Source organism: Dendrobium catenatum, unplaced genomic scaffold, assembly GCF_001605985.2.
Source record: "Dendrobium catenatum unplaced genomic scaffold, ASM160598v2 fragScaff_scaffold_1061, whole genome shotgun sequence".
Classification (NCBI taxonomy): Eukaryota; Viridiplantae; Streptophyta; class Magnoliopsida; order Asparagales; family Orchidaceae; genus Dendrobium; species Dendrobium catenatum.
The window spans coordinates 901,529-907,528 of record NW_021319523.1 but is presented as its reverse complement, the minus strand read 5'-3'; positions in this window follow the sequence as shown (position 1 = coordinate 907,528).

Genomic DNA, 6,000 nt, shown 5'->3' with positions numbered 1-6,000 from the left:
TCCCATAACAACAATAGCCTTTGAAAGTGCCTTCAATAATAGTGGTAGAATCCTAGATCAATATTGAAGTGCACTTAAACATGATATAGTTGAGACCTTTGTTTGTGCTAAGGATTAGTTATATGGAGAAAATGGTGTAGTATCATATAACCTATTGAGTTCCTCCTTTAAAAAAAATATTTTTACACCACTTTAATTATTTAAGAGGTCAAATTTTTTTCTTGTAGTAGTAAATGATCCCGAACTTGAAAAATATGACTGAAGATATCCTAAATTAAAATATTTGCCAAGTCAAAGAAGATCCTAGTTAAACTTGGTGAAAGTTCAATCATTAGATAATTTTTCATCCTCTTTAAACCTATTGGGTATTAGTTGTTGGCTTGTTCCTGGCTATGAACTGAATTCATTTTTAGTTATTGGGTCTTGTGTGTTGATTATCAGCTAGTTGCTGGTTGTTGGGTGATTGATGCTGGCTTGTCGTTGGTTGTGAATTAAATTTATTGTTGGCTTCTAGCCTGTTGCAATTATGAACTAAATTCATTGTTGATTTTATTATTTTATATATCTATTTTTTATATTTTAATATAAACTAAGCTAATAAATGGTTAGATGTTACTAATTTAGCAATTTTGTACCTATAGTCTGTCGGTTGAATCCTCTTATGGTTGCTGGATAATTTATTTTTGGGTTGTAGTGGTTTCCATGTTTGGTTGTTATTGAACTTGTTAGCTTAGTTTATATTACTAAACATATACTGTTAGTCACTAGTTGTTGTTACCATACTTGTGTTTATGTGTTAATTGTTAGTTGCTTAGCTATTGTTGAACTTGTTAGTTATGCTTGGCAATTTTTTGTGTTGTTTGTGGTATGTTTTAGTCTTACGGCAATTATTTTCAGAACTTGTCTATTTGTCTGGTTCGGTGTTGTTGAGTTCAAGTAATAAGAACTTAAGCAATGATGATAAACCCTTAAAAATTGAAAGTGAGAGCCCGTTGGGGTAAAAATAAAAAACTATTGCAACCAGGTGGCATTTGTATGAAGTTAGCCCAAGCCGATACTATCAATTTTTAAGTAAGCTTAACTTAATGCAAAGAGCAAAGTGTGTCCTTGGATGGTAATAGAAATATTCATAACTCACATTTTATTAGTTGTTGAATGAGTTAGAGGGTAAATCTATGCTATTAAATTAATCATCTTACTATCTCATGATTTAGAATTCTATCTATTTAACCATTTTTTCGCAGTTTTTTCTTCTTGAAGTATCAAAGATAGATTGTTCTCCACTTTCCAGTAGTAAATTCAAAGATTTGAAATTTGTTTCTCTTGTAGTGGTTGCAATGTAAGAAGTTTGGTTGTAAGCTTGTAATGCAAAATTGTAAATTGATCTGTTGCAAAATTATTTATTAAATTTACTCAATTATTCATGTACTAGCTTATGCTTATAAAGAGAAATAGCTCAAATAAAAAAAATTAATTTTTGTGTACAGCTCCCTTTCCTATTCAATCATTTGTTTTTTCTATGTTGCTAATTGTTATTGCTGATTTGATCATTAAAAAAAAATATATTATGTTAAGAAAATTTTGAAGTTGCACTATTATTTTTTTAAATAGTAATTCTACTTAAACTTGGATTTTTTTTAATACACTAAAAAGCTCAATTTAAAAAAAATTGAAACAAATCGAGTTGGTGGGTCATTTCAGGTTTACCCAATACTCGACCAGGTCGATTTTCGGTTAAGAAAGTAGACCCAAAATGCTAATCGAGATGGGTCCAGGTTGGATCAAAATAAGTCGGGTTTGACCCAAACCTGACTCGCCGACCCATTTTGACAACCACTACTTAGGCAAGCCACATACATAGTGCGTAGCTCAAGCTTCAGGCATTATATTTTATATGAGATCTTATTTCTTATTATGCACATGAAATGATTGTGAGATCTTACTTTTTTTATTATGTTTATGATGCTTTATGATTGTGAGCTCTATCACACCTCAATACAAACCTATTAGGGAATGATGATTTATGTTATGTATGTCCTTCCTTTGTTTACTTGAGTAGTTATGATTATTTGATAAAAAAGATAGAAATATTTTCTTTAGATTTCCTTGGATGAAGAGGAGGGTCATCAATTATGAGGTCCCAAGTTCGTACCAAGATAATTTATCTAAAACTATTTAAAAAAATAAGTAATTTGAGTAATTATTGCACATATAATTTGATGATTGCTTTATGTATTATTTACAATGATGACAGTAGAGTGCATGCATTGTAATAACCATTTACTTTACTGACTGATAAAAGTTTTATGATAGAAGGAATCAATATAGACCATTTGATGGAGTACTCCAGCTTTGACCTAGATTTTCTCTTTATTTATGTAGTATGCCACTCTCAAAAACCTATAAATAATTCTTCACATGAAAAAGGAGGAATAAAGGAGAAGAGAGCTATAGAGAAAAGTCTCTTGCATTTTTCAGCGACCACCACCGATGAGAGCCATCAGCTATCGCCATCGAGAATCAGCATAAAAAATCACCACCATATCTAGAATATATCTAAGATCAAACCCTATTGTTAGGTATATTTGTCCTCTTATGAACATCTATTTCTATAATCGCTATTAGGAAAAATTAAGCTATGTTGTTAGGTATAGACTATCCCTTTGTGGATACTTGATCTTTGTACTCTCACTCTTCTTCAACAATGAAGAAAGGAAGGATCTTTATATCATTTTCTATATAGTAGATTTTATAACTAGGACAGACCCCCATGATTTTTTCCCTTTCTAGATTTTCCACATAAAAAAAATCCTTAGTCTTAATACTTTCATCTATATGTGTTGAATCTTTGTACAACTCTAAGACATAAAACATACACTCTACTGACTAAAATTTTATAGCACGCAATAATAATATAAATCCATATGCCCGTTTATTATTCTAATATGAATATAATTTTTTTATGCACATTTATTATTTTATTAATCCAATTTATATTTCTTTTGAATTTACATCTATGTGTTGTGAATGTTGTGTTATAGCTCTTGAATTATACAATTAGATAGACTTTGTGCCATATTTGTTATGTGAAATATCTTCAATTATACTATGTTATGTTATATTATAATATCTCTTATAATTTTTTATTATTATTGCATTAACTCAGCTAAATCATAATTGAATAATCTTAAAAAGAAATTTAAATGATCTTTGAATGTTGTTTGTACCATAATTAAACCATCTATAATCATGATTAAACTCAATTTTCAAATCATGTTAAAACAAAATTTAATAGATACTCAAGATATGTTTGAACCTTGATCAAACTTGTCATATTCAAACCTTGCTGGAACATGATTAGTTCAAATGTGCCCAAAATAAGGTTTAAACTTGCATTGAGTATGGACCTAAACCTTATTATAATAAGGTTCAAAATTTCTTTGAACATTATTTGAATCTTTTTCAAACTAATGGCATTCGAAACGAACTTTAAAAGCAAGGATATTTTAGTCTAAGAGAAACTTTAGGGTATATTTCCTAAAAAAAAAAAAATAAGCAGCGAATATTTCTCTAATTCTTACTATTATAGAGCATATAAAGTCAAATTTTGCTTGTTTAATTACATACTTTAAAAATAAGTGTCATATTATGAGAAAAATTATTTTTTTATAAAATTATTCAAAAATTCTTTATGAAAATTTGATGCATTTAATATGTGCATATTTAAACATTCATTCATAATCAAATGTGTGGCATTAAATTTGAATCCTCTCTTATGTAATGATAATTATGCAAGAGCATTTATCAGTCTTATTCATGCAAAAAACCCACAGATAGTTGGATATATTCCATATTTTCCTCTTATATTTTTAAGAAAATGCTATGACTTTGATAGATTCTGTCCTTGCCCTCCATAAATTGTTACACATTTGAGATAAAAGTAGTTACATATAAATACATTCCAGAATAATTTGTGAGGTTCCAAATGTAATAACTCAAAAATGTAAAAAGTAAATATTTGAATTTTTAAAAGATTTAGATTTGAAATTTTGAGTTTAAAACTCATTTGCATGTGTTTGAAAGTGTTTTAAAGATGTGAACTCTTTGTAGTTGCACAGAATTCCATTGCTTCTTAAACTTAGGGCTCACTCGACTTGGACTCCATGCTACCACTAACCATGTGACAAACCACTCCTTCCAATATCAATTACTCTCCCAGTGCTAGACTGAGGGAGAACGACCACCCCAATCATCATTGTTAAAGCCATAATTCTCTTTGATAGCTTGAGAGAGAAATGATCAAATAAGGTTCAATAAAGTAAGTGGGGGATTACCGATACTATTGGAAGGATTCCTCTTTGGCTGATAGGCACTGTAATTGGTATTCTTGTGATTGGTTTCATAAGCATTTTCTTTTTAGACTAAACTCTTTCTACTAAACTATAATGAATAAGAAAAAGAAAACGAAGAAGTAAAACTAGAGAACAATGGTTGCTTACCCACAAGGAGCATAGCTAAACTTGAGATAACAAGTAATGCATGGATGCAACATCATATCAATAGGTCGAGCATTAGATGGACCCTGACATCTAGATACACAAAGGACCCAAAGAAGATATTAGCATTAGCTTACAAAAAGGGCTAATATTACGTCTTTGTTGTCTTTCAATATACCCAAGTGTTCGGGTGCATCAGGTTAGCACAAAAAACTTCTTGGGCTAAACGGTGGTGCCAATAACATTTTTATAGTGTTGTAGTGTGATTAAAATCTCGAAATGATATTTTACATAATCCTTTGTAATTTTGTTATGTTTTGAAACTATGCATTTTTACTTAGTAGGTATTTTATTAAAAGCATATTGTTATTACAAGCATTGAGAATAAAAATGAACATGTGATTGGATAATAATTGGTCATTATTACTTTTATTATAATGTGTGTACAAGGCAAGTAATGACTGGTTGACCTGTTGGTTGAGGATTGATTGGCCTGTACATGATGGTGAACTGATAAGCTTTTCTTTAGATATTGTGGTTGGGGGTTATCCTCTATTGATTCACTTGATACAACAATACCAAAATTGAGAGTTATGAAGATTTATTACTGTGTAGATGGGCAAAGAGTGACTACTCTGTTTATTGAGCCAATAGTTTATTAATTATTGATTATCGACTAATAAAACATATCATTATAGATAGGATTTCTTACTTGTTTAGTGTGACTATTGAAATGCATTTTATGGATTTATTATTATTGTATGACTTTAGTAATACTGTATTAATTTCCTGTCACTACACGAATCATTGATTTACTTTTACTATCACTAGATTTATTGGTATCAATACGAACACCAATACCATTGTCAATACTACTACTGATTCATTATTATTGTAACTATTATTGATTCATACTATCAATTATTAATATTGAGCATGTGATATATTGACCACATGTTATACTAAGCATGTGATTAAGATATCTAACTAGATAGTACTGGTACATCATTATAAAATTTCACTACATTGATATGAGTTTGACATTTCTTTACCAATACTTTAGTTTTATCATTTTATAGAACTTCTTTACTGATTGAAAGTACTTATTTCCCCACTATACTACTTTACTGATTTTTGTACCATAATATTTTACTGTTTATAAATTTTACTGCTACTGCAAGTGAGTTAGCTATTTTTTACACCGATTCTTGATCATATAATGATTATTTTTATAAATTTATTGATGACATGTATATTACTTCTTTATCATATTTTAAATTCATTGATAGGATTGTAATGTCATGCTGGGCTATTTAACTCATTATATGTGGTTTAAATAATTTCAAGTTGGGAAGAAATTTTGGAATGTGAGGCTGATCAAGGCCCCTCGTGTCCAATTCCTTTTTGTTTTAAGTTATTCTTTCATACTCAGCATTGAAAGGATATATTGTGATTATTTGAATCTTGAGCATTATATATAACTTTTGGGAGTATTGAATTCAGA